Source organism: Eupeodes corollae, chromosome X (assembly GCF_945859685.1).
Source record: "Eupeodes corollae chromosome X, idEupCoro1.1, whole genome shotgun sequence".
In the NCBI taxonomy this organism is placed as follows: Eukaryota; Metazoa; Arthropoda; class Insecta; order Diptera; family Syrphidae; genus Eupeodes; species Eupeodes corollae.
In genome coordinates this window covers 3,322,266-3,342,113 of record NC_079150.1, presented here as the reverse complement: position 1 = coordinate 3,342,113, position 19,848 = coordinate 3,322,266, and positions in this window count along the sequence as shown.

The following is a 19,848-nucleotide window of genomic DNA, read 5'->3' as shown; positions in this document are numbered from 1 at the left end:
TGAGACAAGAAATATTAGGACGATGTTCCAGCGACGCGATGTAAATAAATCAAGGATGTTATCATCACAAATAATCTTAATAAAAAAAAGTGCAATGGGATTTGCGTAAACTTAAGACCTTAAAAATATGACGAAACATTAAAAAAAGGAATAAAGCAAGCATTAAGTTAAGTTAAAAAAGATTGTTAATAAGCTTTCGCGTGCCTGTTATAATGTGCTGAAGACTGGGAACATCAGCTAACTCCCGTATTTTTTATTTAACTAGGTATTCTATTCACTCACAATTGTTTTTTTGGAGAAAGTTTCTTCTAATCTTGCGAAGTTATTTCTGATTTTTTAGGACTTCATTTCATATGACAGACGATTATATTTTATAAATTATCAAACATTTAAAAAAAGAGCAAAACTCATTGTCTATTGAAATAATTGCATAAAAACTGAATATTTTGGCAAGTTTTTGAAAAACATACAATTTCAAAAGAAATATGCCTTATTTCCTGTATGAAAAGTAAGTTCTTTTTAACTTCCAATAGTAAGTTATTGTAATGGGTCCGATTTATCAAATTGAAAATTTTCACATTTCTCTACGTTTCAAGGTCTCTAGAGTCGAAATAAAAGATTTGTAGAAAGATGTGTGTGCGTAAGTTTTTTTTATAAAAAATAAAAACCTAAACAAAACGTGTCTAAAAGTTGGTAAAAATTGAAGTTTACTTATTTTATTTTACCTATAAGAAATATTGTTTTCAACATTCGGTAAAATTTTAAGAAAAAACGAAATGACAGTTTTTTAACAAAAACTAAAAACCTAATAAAAAATTAATAAAAGTTAGTAAAAATTGATTTTCGACTCAAATAACTTTTTAAAACTTTGAGACATTGGCTTCAAACTAATTTTTTTTTAACATGCTGTCCCATTTTGAAAAAATCGATTTGATAGTTTTTTACACAAAATTAAACCTTAAAAATAATTCACAAAAGCAGGTAAAAATTAATTTTTGAGTTAATATTTTTTTTAAACTTCGAGATTTTGGCTTAAATCTAATTTTATCTTATGAGAAAGATTGTTTTGAACATTAGGTACAATTTTTTGAAAATCGAATTGAAAGTTTTAAAAAAAAATAAAAACCTAAAAAAAGCATTTCTAAAAGTTCGTAAAAATTTATTACGACTCAAATGTCTTTTCAAAAATTAAAAACATTGGTTTAACTTTTATTTTATCTCACATAAAATATTGTGAATCCAACAGTCCGTTTTTTCATAAAAAAATAAAATCTACAAAAAACAGTACGAAAATTTGGTAAAAATCATGTTCGTTTCTCTCTGAACAATAAAAAATATTGACTTCAAATTAATTTCATTCATCCATTTTTATTTGTTTTTTTAAGAAATAGAAACTACTAAAATTGGTAAAATTGGGTTACCGACTAAAAAATCTCGTTATTGACAACTTTTTTAACAAAACACGAAAACCTACAAACCTTTTAAGCAAGACAAATCGACAGGCAGGATAGGATTTATCAGTGTGGGTCGCATCGCAGCCTCTTTTTCCTGTTTCGAATTTTAACGTTACACTGCTAAAGTTTCTATCTATCAACCAGGCTATCAAAATATCTAGCAAGTATACAAATGCTATTTGCAGGCTACAGAACTGTGAAAGAACTGTAAAAACAGCTTTTCTCAAACTAAAATTATTAAACATTTTAATTTCACATGTGTAGTTCCATAAAGCCCATGCAAAATTAACCAGTTAACAAAATGAATAACAGATATAAGTATATGTAAAGGACTTAAGGAGAAAAACACGAATCTAGAATTAGGCGAAGTTCCCTTGCAAAAGCTTTTCTAAATTGTCAGTAGTGATGTATGTATGTACAAGCAAAGCTGATTTTGACCTTATTTTGATCCTAATAATAATTTTATATTTCTTTCGTTTTGGAGTTAATTGTTAATTGTAAGTGTGCTTGTGAAAATGCGAATCTGAGCTTCGATATTTAATATCTGCTGAAATAAAAAAAACACGTCTCAACATTATTTTTATACATTTTAATATACTTCAAAAACTTACATTTTAACTATTTTGGCTTTTTCTGTTAGAAACCGTTTAAGCACAAATGGTTTAGCGTTTCTTTCAGATGTTTGTAAGAAAGATGAAATTTAACAACTTATGAAGATTTTTAAAAAATCTTAATAAATACCTTGAATGTTTCAACTGAATATCGAGAAATGGGATTATGATTTGGAAAACTAGCACGAATTTTATTGAAAAAGCTACTTTAAAAAATTATTGTGAATTTTGATAGCGGTATAGGTATGTGTTTTGTTTGAATTTTAAACAGTAATATCTAAAAAATCTTAAGTGATATAGCAATTTTGAAGTTGGATTTAAATTAGACCCATTTTGATGGGATTGGAAAAGTGCGGTTTCATTGCCAGGAACATAACTTTGCTGACACCAGGGCCGGATTTAGGATCGGAAGCCCCGGTTACCTACAGCCTACAGAACTTTGTACATATTTACATACATACAAAAAGGAAAAGGACTATGGAACAGATCAATCGCCGGAACTATTTTACTACCAAATTCTCGAAAATCAAAATTTCAGAGCTACATTCGAAAACCTCGACATTATGTTGTGTTGGTTTAAAGAAAAATGAAAACTTATTTATTTAAACACTTAACAACATTGATCTACTTATATCGACGATGTTTCGCAATTGAAACCAGTTAAAGTTTTATTCTCCCATTCAGGTCAGCTATTGGTTAAGTTGTCATTCGATGCTCATAGTTTTAAGCGGAGTTATTCAAGCAATTTTGAAACTGATTGGGCCAGGACTAGAAGATAAACGTAAAAAGCAGGCTGAGATGAGACACACACTGATAACTTCCCATCCGTGCCAGTGTCTGTCTATGTTCGTAAAACTTTAAAGCAATATTGATGACAATATTTTGTATGAGATACAAAAATTGAAGGCAATATCATCTTTGTTATCATAATACTTGAGTCGAAAAACATTTCTTATCAGTTTTTCGTTATTTTTGTAAGTTTTCATGTTTTGTAAGAAAAGTTGTCAGTAAAATGTTTATTTAAATAAATACATGAAAGTTAAAAACAGTATATGCTAAATATGATAAAATAAGTTTAGCTTCAATATCCGTTTTTGTTTCTCAGATTTGTTTGAATTTGAACAGTTTTTTACCAATTTCATTAACATTTTTTTATTTTTTATATAAAAATAGTCGAAAATTAATTTTTACCAACTTTTAGTAGAACTTTTTTTTTGTAAAAAATACCGTTACTTCGATTTGTTTGAAAAATACGACACATATCAGAAACGTTAATATATATCGAATACAATTATTTTGAAGGTTATATCATTTTGTATTCGAACAGTATTCGAAGTGACAAATATTTTTTTTTCAGTTTTTTTTTTTATTTAAAAAAAACACAACGTTGATTGATTTTTTTCAAAAATATACTTATTTGGTATCACTTCACATAATATAATATACAATTTAATTAAAGTCGGTAGCGTTATTGGGCCATGGCATATTTGGGGTCAACCAAAATTTTCCCTTTCTAATCAAAACTACCTCATAGTAACTACCTAAATGGCAAGTTTTGTATACGTTAAAAATTTCAAACTCGAGGCTAAAATCAAACACGACGCTACGATAGTAGAGAAGTCGATTCCACCCGTCTGTTAGTCTGTCTATTCTCGTTCCTACAGCTTAAGTCATTTATGGCTGAATCACAACCACGCTTCAGCTTCGGCTTCGTCTGCGTTACGGTGGGCCTGCTTCAAGGTTACTTTGAAAGAAATTTCTATTGTTTCATCCCTACAAAGAGCAAATATTTTGTTTGTTGATATCAACCGATATCAATAATTTGTTTATTTACACGTGCTCCTATACTGAATCAATAATATTTGTAATTCCAAATTGTTTGTGGTTAAAACATATTATTTCTTTTTTTTATGAAATTCGATATCGTGATAATCATTTCGATATCATGATTATCATTTTTATAACGATTGAAATTTAAAAAGTGTATTAATAAGGTCCTAATAACTGCATACCAAAAATGTTTTTAAGTAAAAAAACACTTTAGCAACATTCAATTTAAGAAAAAATAAAGTTTTTTTTGAGAAATCAAATGTTTTCAAATTTTTGAAAACAAACTTTTTTGCAGTTACATTGTAAATCTTAAAATGCATGAAATATTTTTAAACAGTCAAATGAAACCAATACGACCTTCACTCAGATCTGATCAAGAATGTTGGATGCCACTTGTTTTACATTGCTGCAACCAACTTGACGCCCACCAAATACGCCAAGAACACCTGCGGAAATACATATATATATATTTATTTTGTATTTATATTTGTTATCAATTCTATGAGTGCAAACCCATGATGGATGATAAAACCATGTGACCAAACATTTGGGAAAAAATAAATTTAAATGAACGGTTGCAAACATTTCTCAAAAAAGTCCCGCATTATTAATAAACAATATAATATTATGGGCTTGACTCGTAAAGTAATCGTTTGTACTATCCTGGGAGCAGGCTCCTATTGGTCCATATCTAAGTATGCTAATGGAGCGTAGGTGTTGTATGTATGTATGCATTGATTTAATTTATTTTCAGTTAATCGTTGATTTCTTACGGGGTTACTAGAATTGTAACATTCTGTAGATCTCATCTTATAATTGCGAAAAAGGCTTACTTTGGTTTAAGGAGTTTCATTTTTAAGACAAGAACCCTAAACCTGCATTGGATCTCGAAATTAGTCGAAAACTATAGTTTTTTCTTACTTTTAACTTTGCTCAGTCTTCGAAAGATTTGTAGAATACAGGTCAAAATTATTGGAGTGTAGTACATTGAATAAAATTCTCAATACGCAAAAAAAAGATTCAGAGTGAAACCGGAAGGGAAATGCCGTCACCATGTTTTAATTACCCTTGACAAGTTAATCCACAAGTAAGAACATCTATCCCACTTTTCTCTTCATGTCAATTTGCTATTAAATTTACATTAAAAGCCTTTCGATGGAAAATCCTTATCGACAACATATTGGTCAATATAACAAAACATGTGGTTTAAGGCTCGCATCTACAGACAAGTGAGTTGAAGTTTTAAAAAAATCTTAAAAAATGTTTTAAATGTCTATTGGACCAATAAATGAAAAGCAAACGAATATAAAAACTTAACAAAAAAATAGTTACCTGTATAAATTCACTTTCCACAGGTTACTGCAGATAAATCCACCACCAAGTGGACTATCTCCGCGTGAGGCTAAACCACGAATTAGTTGGTCACGAAATATTTTTCATATCTTCTTAAACTTTTCTTTCGAGATATACAAACGAAATTTAATAAAAACAACAAAAAAAAGAATAATCATTGGAAATTGAATCGATTTCATCGACAAAGTTGAACAACAAAAGAATCTAATTCTAAAGCCAGAAGCAATATCAGAAGATAGACACAGCTACCTAGTATAAAGGACCATTGCAGATACTAAAAATACTCTTCACTGCAAAACAAGCGGAACTTCTGTTGCGCGCTGTCGTCGTCACATATATTGGCTTGCGACGCGACGCATAGTGAAGCACAGTGGAGCCATAGTATACATTTTATTTCTGCATTTTATTTCTTTATTACTTTTTTTTAACGAAAAGAGTGATAGGTTTTACAAAAAGAGTTTTTTTCACGGGTACTGCCTCTTTCGAAAAATTGACAAATTCTCCAAGAGTAATTCTTGTCATAAAAAATGTTCTTTCTCAAATTAGCCGTTCGGATTCAGCTTAAAAATCCCCTCCACCCCTGACAATAGTACTTGCACACAGGAATGGTTGAGAGTTGTAAGTAACTAGGCCCGGGTTCTCTTCGGACTGTTGCACCACCTAATTTATTTATTTATATTATATAATAAATTATGGAACGATTTGTGTGACATGTTGCGCCTTGTTTTGTTAAAAAAACAGCTCCAGGACATCTTGATTCTTGAATTGTAGACAGAAAAAGTCAGAAATCATGAGGTTCTGGCCAGTATCTTTTTTGAAGAAGTGAGGACATGATTCCACCAACCCACAAACAACACCAATCAGTTAGTTTTTGTGGTTAAAACGCTGTCTCAATACGGCAATACGGTTTTGTCTATTGTTTATCTATTTAACCAAAAATTAGCTTTATTGCTAAATAAAATTAGGGAGAGAATTAATAGACTCTTGACTGTTAAGTTGTCAAAAAAGACCTTAATCGAACCAGGTGACTCATTTATCAAATTAGTAATATGACCAATAGTGCAGCACAGAAATAAATACATACATTTAATTGAAAAATAAATATCATCAATTACTTTAAGACAGGTAAAGTGAATTGAATACCTTTGTCGAAAATTAATTAACATAGGTCACGTGCACAAGTGAAGTTTCTATAATTGGAACGAAATAAATATAAATAGATTATTAACAAATCATAGTTGCGATAAAATTCGTATAAAACACAATATAACCACTTTTTTATCCCACTGTATCACGGTCGATCGATGGGGCGACAGCCCAATGGCTATCCGATAAAACGGATTGTCGTGAAGGAAATAGACAAGTATGGCGGAATGCTAGAAAACCAATTGTAAAAGATAAACTCATATACGAGGGTACCTTAGAGCGGCATTGTGGCAAGGTCTTCCTTTTGTTTTAGTTCTGATTCCGCTACTTGTTTAAACAAAAACTAGAGTTAATGGAAATACATATGTAGGAAAGGGTACCCTCAACAAGTCATTTAAAATCATTGTTTACCTATATTTGTTTTTATTTAAGATTGGACAATCGTATAGGTATCTAACTTTTCGTTAACTCCATTCAAAAGTAGCTGTGTTTTGACACAAAAATATTGTACTCATCAGGGCTTGGAAACATTTTGTAGAGATGACAAGTGTTATATAGATATAACCTTGACATGCGAGATACAACAAAGCCAACTTCAAGTTGAAAGGTAAAATTTAAAAGTTTAAAATTCTTTTTGCCGAGAATTTCGTATTTTAATATTGGATATGGAGTTTAGGAATTTTAGAAAGAGTATCCTAACATTCATTATGCCAAAACAAATCTATGACTTATACGGAGTTTCGACCTCTTTTAATACTCTAAACCTTAAAACCAAAACGTCTATAAGCATGACCATCCGTTTTACCACATTATTATTGAACTGCAATGCCATTACCATTTACTACAGGGCGTTTCAAAGTTACAAATAGGTAAAAAAACACTTAAAAAAATTGGTTGTAATTTGGTTTCTTTCTCTATACCTACTAGGGGCCTTCACATAAGTGAAAACTCACTTAACTTCTAGTGATCTATCTATACGTTTAGACTTTTTTTCAATTTAAAAACCTGAACTCAGAAGACTCAAAAGAAAACTGCAAATTGTTTGCTAAATTTTGAAATGTTGAACGGAGTTAAACTACACGCTGAATACATCAATTTGAAAATTCGTCTTCGAAAATGAAAGAAATACAAATATTCTAGAACTTCATAATAATCAAACTCATATCTACTATGATTCAAGAAAGATTGACAAGTTTTTCGCCGATGTCAATCCTCAGAGGCATCGATTTTGAAGATGTGATCATGATTTAGCTAATCTCAAATCAAGAAAAAATCTCCTTCAATTAACATTTCTCTCTTTTACCTGAAAAAAAATTCTGTGTCAATTTTTGTATATCAATAAATTGTTCTTTTAATTACATTCTCGATAACGTATTTAATTTTCTGTTATTTAAATTTTGTTTATTTTTATGTTTATGTTTTCATTTTTGTGTTTTAAATGCTGTAATAATTATTTATCTTTTTAATAAATTAAAAAGGTTTTATTTATTCAAATTCTTTTTTTAACATAACATAACATTTTACATAATCAAAAAGAGACCCTAAATGGGTTAAAAGTTAACTATTAGGTCAAATAGATGCCATCGTAACTTTCTAAGACGCAAAGCTTTAATCGATAACATACTGACACATGCTTAGTAAAAGTTAAATTTGAAAATATCTGCTAAATGTATACAATTATTGATTATGTTCTCAGTTAATCAGACAATATAACTATCCAAAATATACTTAACTTGATATTAAAGCAAACACCCTATATCAAGGAGAAAACAACTATCATGAATGCGTTTATAAAGGGTGTTTTTCATAGATGTATTATTTTCAATCTGGCAATACTTGTTTCGGAGTTGATAATTTTTTAGCTTTCACTTGATTTTTAAATTCAATTGAATAGACTTAAAAACAAACCTGAACAGCGTTTGCACATCTTGCTCGAAATCATTTCTCAAATTTTAAACAATCTATTGTTTAGGCTTTAACAATTTACTAGTCAGCAATTTATTAAATATATAGCAATTTACTAAGGGAGTCCAAAATCTTAAACCATTCTTTTCGTTTTTCTAAATACCTTTTATTAAAAGACAGAGCAATAACAAATCTAAAAAGTGACAGTTAGTAAAAAAACGCTTAAACGGACCTTTTGACGGGAATTCCCAACAAGAATAAGTGTGCAGATGTCATAAGTATTAAGCAAAGAGTTAAAAGTTTAGCAAAGTGTTAAGAGATTGCAAGATGTTAAAATCTTTAAAAATTGGCTAAATCATCTTTCAAGCTAAGTAAACTGCTAAAAGTATAGCTTTAACATCTTACTACATCATTTTGATGTCAAATTATATGCGTTTTATTTCTTCTTGAATACCTCACTTCTAAAAAAATACCCTTTACATTTGTGGACCTAAGAATACTAAACAAAACAACCTATGCAACGTATCTGCGCTCACCAGCTGCAATATGCATTTTCTTTTATATTATTTAGATATTGCATTGCAATACATCGCGGTATATTGTTTCCTTGTTAATTGTATTTATTTTCTTTTGCATCAGGCACAAGCCCAATGAATGTGATGATATTTTAAGAAAAATCATTTTATGTATATGCTATAGCCTAGAAAGAGATTGTGGAATTTATTTTTTGTCTTTAATTATAAAAGTACACCAGGTTAAGATTTAAAACAAAATATCCACACAATGTAGTTTAATTATTTTGATTTTTATAGTTACTAAATTTATTTATTAGCCTATTTCTGGTTTTTTGTTCATCGTTGTGAAACTTTGATTCATTAAAATAAGTCCTAATTCTGACTTAAAATTAGTTAAAAATACGTGAATAAGAAATTTATCACAGTAAAATCGCTTAATTCTATTTTTATAGTTATCCTACAAGTAGAATTTTAACTTGTAGCCTTTGTTTAAAAAAAAAAGTTAGATATAAAGATACAATGTCCAGTAAGTAAATGAAGTGTGTAATAGATTTAATAACGTTTTTTTGGCCTAAGTGCTTTTACAGTTTTTCATTTACTAAGTATTATAAGACGTTCTTAGGGTGCTTTAACCGTTATTGTGTTTTTATATTTATTCTTTTTTTTTATTAACTAAATATAGTAAGACATCTTTCGACAATATAAGAAATGTAACTGCAAAAAATGTTTGGTGGTCGAATAATTTATTAATGCCGAACATAAAAACATCTTAAGATATTTTACCAAAATCAATTCTGCCTATTATCTTACGGAGACATTTACACTATCAGACAAGATAAGTTTGGATTATGATACAGCACTACTTCTTGGACTATATGTGCCTAGTGACGCCTGCCTATCCAGGTTTTCAGTTACCCCGAGCACCTTGCAGAGTTCTAAGCTATTCTCGTGAAAAGATGAAACCTTGCAGGAAAACAGTTTCGCTGTTTCATTCATCGATAATATATTTTTTGTGTATGTAATTATTTGTGTTGTGTTTTTATTTTTCTTTTTTTAATGGAAAGGCAGTGTGGAGTGGGACTCAGGGATAGCTTATGTCATCATTTGAGCTGAGGCTTTGGCTAAAGGAGAAACTGAAGCTAGCGACGACGAACGGAGAACGGCATGGTTACCTGCATCTATAGAAAATCTGCTTCTATTCGACTTACTACTTCATGCCGCTGTATAATATTGTATAAGATATATCTATTGTTTTGAAAATGTTTTTTTTTTTTTATTATTTGGTTGGCCTTCTTCTTTTGCTACCATCAGCTACCACAGTCGCAGTATAGATAATAATAATACAGAAGCCGTGAATTCCTTCTGGTTGTAGATAGAATGTATTAAGCACACTAAAAGTGACCAGTCTATCACTTTCGGCATTGCAAGAGCAAATCGTTTGTGCACCCAGCCCTGGAGCATCAGGACCAGAGCACGTTCTTTCATTCTTTTAACAACACATATAAAACGACTGGTGACCGTCCCTGCATAGGTACGTATACATATTATTATTGATTGACTTTGTATAAAGTTAAAAATCTTAAATTTAAATTTGAAAGCACTTTTTTTGAATGTCTATCTTGACTTTTACTTCATGAAAATTAATGTAGATAAAATAAGATTTGTGTATATTTAAAAATGTATTGTGAGTTTAGGTATGGGTATACCTTTTGAAAAGTGTTTAAATACTTATTCGTCTATCAAAATCAAATACTAATTTTAAAAGTGTTTTAATTTAATTTAAATTTAATTGTTCGTCTACCAAAATTAAAGAAAGTTGTAAATCCATGGTTACCTCGTACGCATATAGGCGCAGGCTCACATGTCACTTTTGGTTTAGATATACATACATATGTACTTGGGAATTGGGAGGAAAATTAATTTTAATTATACAATAAAATAAGTCAATACGCACTTTATCAATCGAACAAAGCAATAGGCCGATCTTTGAAAAGTTCAAATTTTCAAGGGTTTCAAATTCTCTCAAACCAAAATTTTACTGGCGATCTAGTTGCATATCTTTATAGGGGCCAAATATTATAAGTGGTATTTTATACTGATAGTTAGAAAATATCCTGTAGTACCCGTGCCATGATGGTTAGTGCGTTAGACTGTAATGCCAGAGGTCTTGGCATCGATCCCTGCCTGTGCCACCTAACTTTTTTACGGGTACTGCCTCTCGCGAGGAATTGACAAATTCTCTAAGAGTAATTCTTGTCATGAAAAATTGCTTTATCAAATTAGCCGTTCGGATTCGGCATATAACCTGTAGGTCCCGTCCATCCCTGCAAATACTCGCACACAGGAATGGTTGAGTGTTGTAAGTCACTAGCCCCTGGTTCTCTACGGACTGTTGCGCCACCTTATTTATTTATTTAGTTCAAATATCAGACTTTGTTAATTTACTAATTTACCCATCCCGTCTATCGATTTTTCTTAACAAAATATTCTTAACTCTATTTTGTGTGATATGTATAATTTGAAGTCAATGAAAAGGGCTTGTTTGAACAAGTCCTTTTCATTTGAGCTGAAACATGAGTTGTAAAATTAATTCTAAATTTAGGTTAATTTTAATTTGAAGTCAATGTCTTTCTTTTTTTCTCCTTATAATCCTAATCCTAATCGAAACCCATTTCTTATCAGTTTTTTGTTGTTTCTCTAGGTTTTCGTGTTTTACTTAACAAATTGTCAGTTAAATGTTTCTAGTAAATTAACTAAAAATTAACAGCAATATTGTGCATATAATGAAATAGTTGATGTTAAAATCTATTTTTGTTAACAAGATTTTTAGTCGAAAACCAATTTGTACCAACTTTAGCAGCATTCTTTTTTTTTATTTTGTATTTCTTTAATAAACAGAAAGGCAGATTGGGTTTTTCTAAGACAATTATCTTACGTTAATAACAACCTTAAGGCAGAATGAAATCATTTTGAAGCCAATACCTTCATTTATTCACGAGTTATCGAGCATCGAACATCTATTGTTACCAATTTCAATTTATGTTAAAAAAACTGTCAATTCGATTTTTCTCAAAATCTTACTGAGTGTTGAAAACTATATTTTTAAGATAAAGTTAGTTCGAAGCCAGTACCTTTAATTTAAAAAGAAAAATACATTTATTTATATTTTACAACTGTCCATATTAGAAACTAAGATCCTTAGAGGGAACTTGTGATCCCAACACTTCGAGAAAATGAAAACATTCACGCAAAAATAATGAAAATAGTTAAAAGAACTTAATACAGAACGGTCGCGGAAACTTTAAAAGTGACAAATTCAGTCCGACATAATGTTTCTAAAGAACTACACCTTCCGACCTGATACGATTAAGTTCTTGAAAACGGCGGAAAGAGCAACAGAAGGCTATTGAAGGTTATTACACAAATAATAAATAAATATGATTATTTGTCGATTCGTACTGCGAATGTTTTCCGGCGGCGATCGTCTGTTATAACTTATAAGACCGATTTTCCTTTCTACCCAAAAAAGTTCAGTATAATTTAATAAAAAGGCATTCCTCAGGTTCAAATGCACAATTTGAGAAATATTCATACCACCAAATTACCTTAAATTGAACAAAAAGTAAATTAAGGACTTGAACAACTAAATGCTCGTTTTTTCATCTCAACTTCTGTAAGTAAATAATATGCAAGGATACAAAAGTTTTCCAATTAAAACAAAACCTAAACTTCTCCAATTCTGTAAATCTATAAATATTCTTTTTGTGTCCTTTGTTTTGTATTTCCTTCAGTCGTCTTCCTTTATACTTTAATTTTTTATTTCTTTCCTTTAAAATGAGTTTTGTTTTCAATTAAAAGTTGTTAAATCTTAATGCAAGTTAGGCTTCTTTTTCTATATTTCAAATGAATTAAATAATCATAATACAATATTTTTACTTCAACTTCAGATCGCCAAGCTCAAACCTCATCTCCTTATTATACTTCAAGGACGAAATGTCAAAAAATACGTTTGATATTCAAAGCAACCGAAAGTTATGAATATACCTAATTGAATAGAAAAATAAAGTGATATACTTTTTGGTGTATTGGTGGTTGCTGTGTGTCAAGTCCGCAGTTTTGTAGGGATGAGGATTATTTTGAAAATTGAGATTGTGTAGACTTTGTTCGCGTTCGGTTCCCTAGGCTGTCTGAGATATTTTGTAAACGACCAGAATCAAATTGGTAACATAATTTGTCAACACAAAAGGACCAAAAGAAAATGGAAAAAAAAAAGATCTAAGAAGAAAACATTAAACTAATTGTTGTTTGCATACGCACAAAAACTGCTTAATAATTTATCTACTATAAATTATTTTGTATCAATTCTTTTAGTTTCTCGAAAATTTTGGGTAAGCTTGAGATTTGACTTTGAAGAAGGTTTGTTTTGTATGAAATATTACAAACAGATCGGTTCTAGAAACCAGGTTAAAGAGAATTTGAAAAAAAGGAAGCGTTTGATTTTAATCTTCCATATTTCGATTGATTTAAGAAACTTCCCCAAATCATTCAAGTCAACACAACAGGAGCTTTCATTAACCTTTAAAGACTATAAGTCAACAGCGTAGAGTTTAATTTGTCCACTTTTTTCAATTTTGATTTTATTCCGAAAGTGAAATGCAGGGCTTAGCTGAAAGTTCCAAAAATGTAAGTAGGAATAACGTAAGAATAGCCAGCGCCGGCTACTATTAACTTAACAAGTCCCCAAGTATCCTTACAGACAGTTGGCGCTTCTCTTTTTTAGTTCAGAGCAGAGCTGGAATTGTCAAAAAAATAATTGTGTTAATTTTTGAGCTCTGATCGTTCAGAGCTTCAAATTCGTGTTTCTTTTTTAGTTCTGAACATATTCAGAGTGCGCTCTTTGAGCTCAGAATAAAATAACAGAGTAAACGGAGTAAAATGCTGAAATCAAACAATTTGATATTTAAAAGCCGGTAAATTAAAAAAATCATCGTCAAAACAATAAAAATGGCGGAAGAGGCTGTTCGCTTTAGTGCAGAAGGAAAGATTATTTAGAAAAAACTAATTGCATATAGCAATTTTATGAATCAAATATAAAATTTACTTCAGGCTTCAAATGGACACTCTATGACTGTTTTTGTAATTTATTTGATTGAAGAAAATTTTGAACGCCTTCAAACAGACGACATTTTAAATCATGACAGTTTAGTGCTCAAGTTGTTTCATAATTATTTCAGAGAGCTCTGAACATACTCTGCTCAGAACTCTACTCTACTCTACTCTGTTCGCTCAGACTCTGCTCAGTGCTCAGCTCTGAACTAAAAAAGAAAAACGCCAAGTGTTAATTGTATGCTTTGTACCACCCATGACTATCAGGAAACAGCTGATCTCATATTGGGAAAATTGGGACATTAGAAACTGGAAGAAAACACACATAATGACTCAAAAATATGTCAAACACAAAAACCAAGAAGAAGAACTGTTGAATGAGAATTTCATCTATTATTTGCAGATGTAGCGATAAGTTAGTCATGTCTTATTTTCTAACAAGTAATCTGGTAGTAAATAATGTAGGAAGTGAACCAACCTTAGTCACTAAAAATCGATAAGAAGTTTTAGATTTGACTCTTGTAAATCTTTCAGATAAAATATTGGATTGGAAAGTAGCAAGGAGAACACGTTCTCCGATCATCCTATTCACACTTATTGAAGGGTCCCCAAAACCAATTCCGGAATTATAGGAAAACAGATTGGCCAAAATATAGGGCGACTCTGAAAAATTTGATCAAACCAGAACTTTCTGATCCGCCCTTGTGCGCTCTTGAACTCGATCAAAAAGTCGATGAGCTTACAGCAGCCCTCTTTAAAGCCATAGAAACTGCCTGCACCGTCACTACAGTGCGGGGAAAGAAGAAACCATATTGGTGGGCTGCTGAACTACAAATACTCAGGAAAGGTTGTAGAAGGCTTTTCAATCGAGCAAAAAAGACTAGACATCCCCAAGATTTGGTCTCCTATAAAGAATCACTCAAAAAGTATAAACTAGAATTGAGAATAGCCAAAAGATCCTTATGAAAATCCTCGGAGGCATCAAGGATAAGGAAGATTCTCTCGACAAATCCAACCATGCTTAGTTGTCTCATGGTACATGGACTAACTCTTGCGAAGAAACGCTAAACCTGCTACTAGACACCCACTTCCCGTATAGCTCCAAATCCGTTAATACAACAAACCGTCCTGGGTCGAGTATTAACTCAACTTTTCCTCAAGGTCTGGTTACAAAAGAAAAATTGACATGGGCTCTGAATAGTTTCAAACCTTATAAATCTCCAGGACCAGATCAAATCGTACCAGCTGAGCTACAACTTACCATTGATATAACTTTTCCCATCATTGAGATGATCTTCAAAAGTTGTATAAATCTGGTTTATATTCCTCAGCATTGATAAGAGACTATCAATGTCTCAGCATGCTTACTGCAAAGGGAAATCGGTAGAAACAGCCTTGCGCACTCTGGTTAGAACTATCGAATACTCCCTAGAGTAAAAGGAATATACTATGTTCCTGGATATTGAGGGCGCTTTCAACAACGTTGACACATCCGCTATCACTTCTGCTATGACGACCCTAAACGTCGAATACTCAATCTGTGAGTTTATTAATCTAATGATAAAAATCAGGATCATCAACTCTAAGTTGGGGGATTTTTGCACAAAAAGGTCTGTCAGTAGATGCAGTCCTCAAGGTGGTGTTCTGCCCTCTCTTCTGTGAAACATAGTGGTTAACGAACTACTAATATCCCTTGAGAGGAAAGGCTACAAAGTGGTTGCATATGCCGATTATGTTGCTACCGCCGTCACAGGGGAACATCCTAATACACTGAGAAACCTCCACCAAAACGCACTCAATATGCTCACTAGATGGGCTGATCACTGCGAACTTAGTATTAATCCTCAAAAAACAGACCTTGTCCTCTTCAGACGGAAATACAAGATCCCAGTAATTGTACCTCCTTCAATAAAAGGTGTACCACTAATTTTTACCAATGAAGCCAAATATCTTGGTCTGATATTGGACAAAAAATTAAATTGGAAATCAAATATACAGGAAAGAAAGAGTTAAAAAAGCTGCAGCAGCTGTTTTCCTTTGGAAGAAAGTCATAGGAAGCAAATGGGGTTTTCAACCTTGCATAACCTTGCATTGAGAACCACACCCTCAGCAGCGTTGGACACTCTCCTCCATCTAACATCCCTCGACATCTTCAGTAAACCAGTGGCAGCGACTCTACGCCTCATCTTAATGGACCAACAACACTGGGGCACTCGATCATTTTGAACCTCTTTGGTTTTATACCAAAGTACATAGACTACACTATTCCTAAACCCCTATTTGGAAAAAAACTTCCAGGTATCCATTCCATCCAGAGATGAATGGGAAGACAAAAAACTCCTGGATAACAAAAGTATTCATTTGTATACAGATGGATCCAAGACAAATGAAGGAGTTGGTAGTGGTGTGTACTCAGAAAATCTAAGCATCTCATTCCGTCTCCCTAATCATTGTAGCGTCTTCCAAGCGGAAATTTTAGCGACCAAAGAGGTTCTCTCCTGGCTAAGAGAAAACGTGATATCAACTCCTGATATCCGCATCTTCTCTGACAGTCAGGCTGCTTTCAAATCTCTTGACGTTGTCCCTCGATTGTCGATTATGGAGATGCCGCAGCAATTTAACATTCACCTATGTTGGGTGCCGGGCCACAGAGACATCACGGGAAATTGTAGAGCTCATGAACTCGCTTAAAATGGAACCGTCATGCCTATTTCACATGAAAGCCTCAAATGACTTCTGCAGGAGCTGTATGGACGAAGAAGAAAAGGAAACAATCTCTCACCTTCTTTGCACTTGCCCTGCTCTTTCATTAAGACGCAAACTTCATCTGGGAGACTATTCTTTTGATAATCCCAGTAAACTAGCTAAAAAGGATATCAAATATTTTCTTCGCTTTATAAAAAGCTCAAAATGGTTCGAATAGTGGGAAGTAATTCTCTGGATTCATGTGGTATCACAACCTAGTCATGTGAAGAAATTAAACTGCGTGCACCGCTCCAAAACAGCTGAGAATATTGAAGCTATTTCCCCACAAAAATCCAGGTCTGTGAACTGTTTGTCGATCTTTGCCATAAGGCCTATTTCTACCTCGGAGGCTATGCGTTTGGGGTATCGAAAATCCAAAAATAGCTGTTGAAAAGCCTCTCAATCGTGAACATGTAACTGTTAGATAAGAATCTTAGGCTGGTGGGCGTTATGATGGAGCCTTCCTTATTTGAAAATGATATTTAATAAAATAAAATGTACGACTGGATCGAATTTGCTCATGTATCCAAAAAGTCTTTTTTGAAATATTTACTGCATTTTAAGCTTTAAAAATGTACCCAAATAAAGTTTGTTTTCAAAAATTCGGACGCCATTTGATTTCTCTAAAACATGTAATACATATAAACTTTTTCAATTTTAGTTTAAAAACATATGATATTTTTGATCATCAAAAATTGTTTAGACATAGTATAAAAGCTTGTGAAAAATATGTTAATATTATTCCATTAGTTATTGAGAAATTTTAAAAACAAAATATCGGTTCTATATGGGGGTACCCTTCTGAAGCAAAATAAAAATTAGAAAAAAAGGAAAAATTCTTATTTTCGTTATCTATGTTATTCAATGGTAGTTTCAAAATGTAACGCTTACTAGGTTAGCTGCATCCCTAAATTATATACAAAATAAACAAAAATACTGAAAGTTGGGGGCCATATTAAGCATTTTTAAAAAGAAAATATATTTTTGTGGAACAAGAGTTAGAATATGTTTTTTAAATCTAAAGAAGGCTTTTTCAAATTTTACCCACATCTGAAATTTGGTCATGTTAGTAAAAAAATTTGGAACAATGTTTAGAACAACTAAAACAATCAACAATGGAACAAATTTAATAAACTTGATATTAGTAGGCATTTATTACTAACCCCCAACTTTTAAGACTTAGTCGAACAACAACAACAAAAATTTGTAGAATAGAAAATAAAAAAGAAAAACAGTATAAGAAACGGTTCGCTGAGTTAAAGAGCTTCATTTAGCGTGAAGCCACGAGCCACACGATTACCAACTTTAAAAAGAAACTTGGGTTCATCATCTAAGTTGTTTGCATTCATTTATTTCCTCCATCATTTCTAGTGCGCACGCGTGAACAAATACTATTCTTGCCATTAAGTTGATCTCTCCTGTCCGCCTCTTGTCGTGCCTCGTGTGTCTAGCGTCAGAATTTACATGAAATTATTTTTTTATCTGCAGTAGTTAAGATTATTATACTCGCCATACATGGTTACTTCTTAGGTATATGGTATATTGTAGATACTATTTTGGATTTATTTTTAAAAGAAATCATCAAACGTAACAAACGATGGTTGATAAATGGATCGTACAGTTTGTTTGTCCAACTGATATCGTGCACTTAACATTTTTTTGACAATTTTTTTCCATTCCCAAACTTTAAAATATAAATTGCTTAGTACTAAGTAAGTATAAAGCTTTAGATTTTTTTTTACATTTTATGTCAAAAAATAACTTTTCATTTTATTTTTGAACTACTTTCTAAGACACGTAGTTCTCAAAAAGAAATAAAACGCTAACAATGTAACTTTATTATAAACATAAGGGTTTGACACTATGTTTAAGCAATTACTTCGATCAATTGGCCACCCATATTACCTCGAATAAATATTGACGAGATGCCCAATTTTTGACCACTTTTTGTAGCAATAAGGATCGTATATCCAATACTGCTCCGAATATTCCCTTCCAAGATTTTGGTTATTAACGTACCTATTCCACTAAATGATCTTCATCACTAAACAATGTTTTCTTGGGAAAATCGGGATCAGTGGTCGTCTCGTGTTGGGCATATTTACCAAACTTGCTTGATAGTCGTTCGGCTTCAATTCTTGACCGAGCCCGCAAACCAAGATCCCGCAAAATATTCCAGAAAGTGGATGGATTGTTTCCCGCCGCATTGGTGGATGGACTCATTCGTCCACAGCAACTATAGCTACTTCGGTGCGCACTGTACGACTTCTTAGAGGATGCGAATTATGCATGGTGAAACAGATCAATGGTTGTTCGAATTACCCACTCCGTGGGGTAATTTTTTAGAGATTAGAAATTTTTAGAGAGATGCCTGTAAGTGCGTGAGTGCGAACGTTTGTACGTCCGTATGTCCGCTCGTTCGGGAAGTTTTTTTGTCGTCCTTATCTCAAGGACCAGATGAGATATCTACTTCAAATACATTTTGTTCTACAGAATCTCAACTAAATTAATTGGGGTTTTTATAGGATAGCAATTAAAAAAAAAGTCTAACCCAAAACATCGCACGAACCAATAATGCTAGCGCCTTGAGTTAAATTGATTGTATAATGTTACGTGATACCAAACAAACATAATTTAAAAAAAGGCTGGGATGCGACCCTCTCTGATAACTTTCCAACCCGTCTGTCAATTTGTCTTGCTTAAAAGTTTGTAGGGTTGGGTTGAAAAAGTTGTTAGTTGAATTAATCTTAAAAATTTTAAAATTAACAACAATATGTTTCATATAAAAAAATAGTTTAGTTTGAAATTCTAGTTTTGTTAAGTAGATTTTTAGTCCAGAACAAACTTTTACCAATTTAAGTAGAACTTCTTAAATTTTTACAAAATGGATGAATGAAATTAATTTGAGAGATATCAAGAACCGAATACCAATTTTTACCAAATTTGCGTTCTATTTCTTGCAGATTTTATTTTTTTATGAAAAAACGGACTGTTGTTGTTTTCGTTTATAAAAAAACTATTGAATATCGAAAACAATATTTTCTGTGAAATAAAAATAAGTTTGAAGACAGTATTTTCAATTTTTGAAAAGCTATTTGAGTCGAATGTATATTTTTGCCAAGTTTTAGTATTGTTTTTTGTTCGGTTTTTATTTTTTGTAAAAAAACTGTCAATTCGATTTTA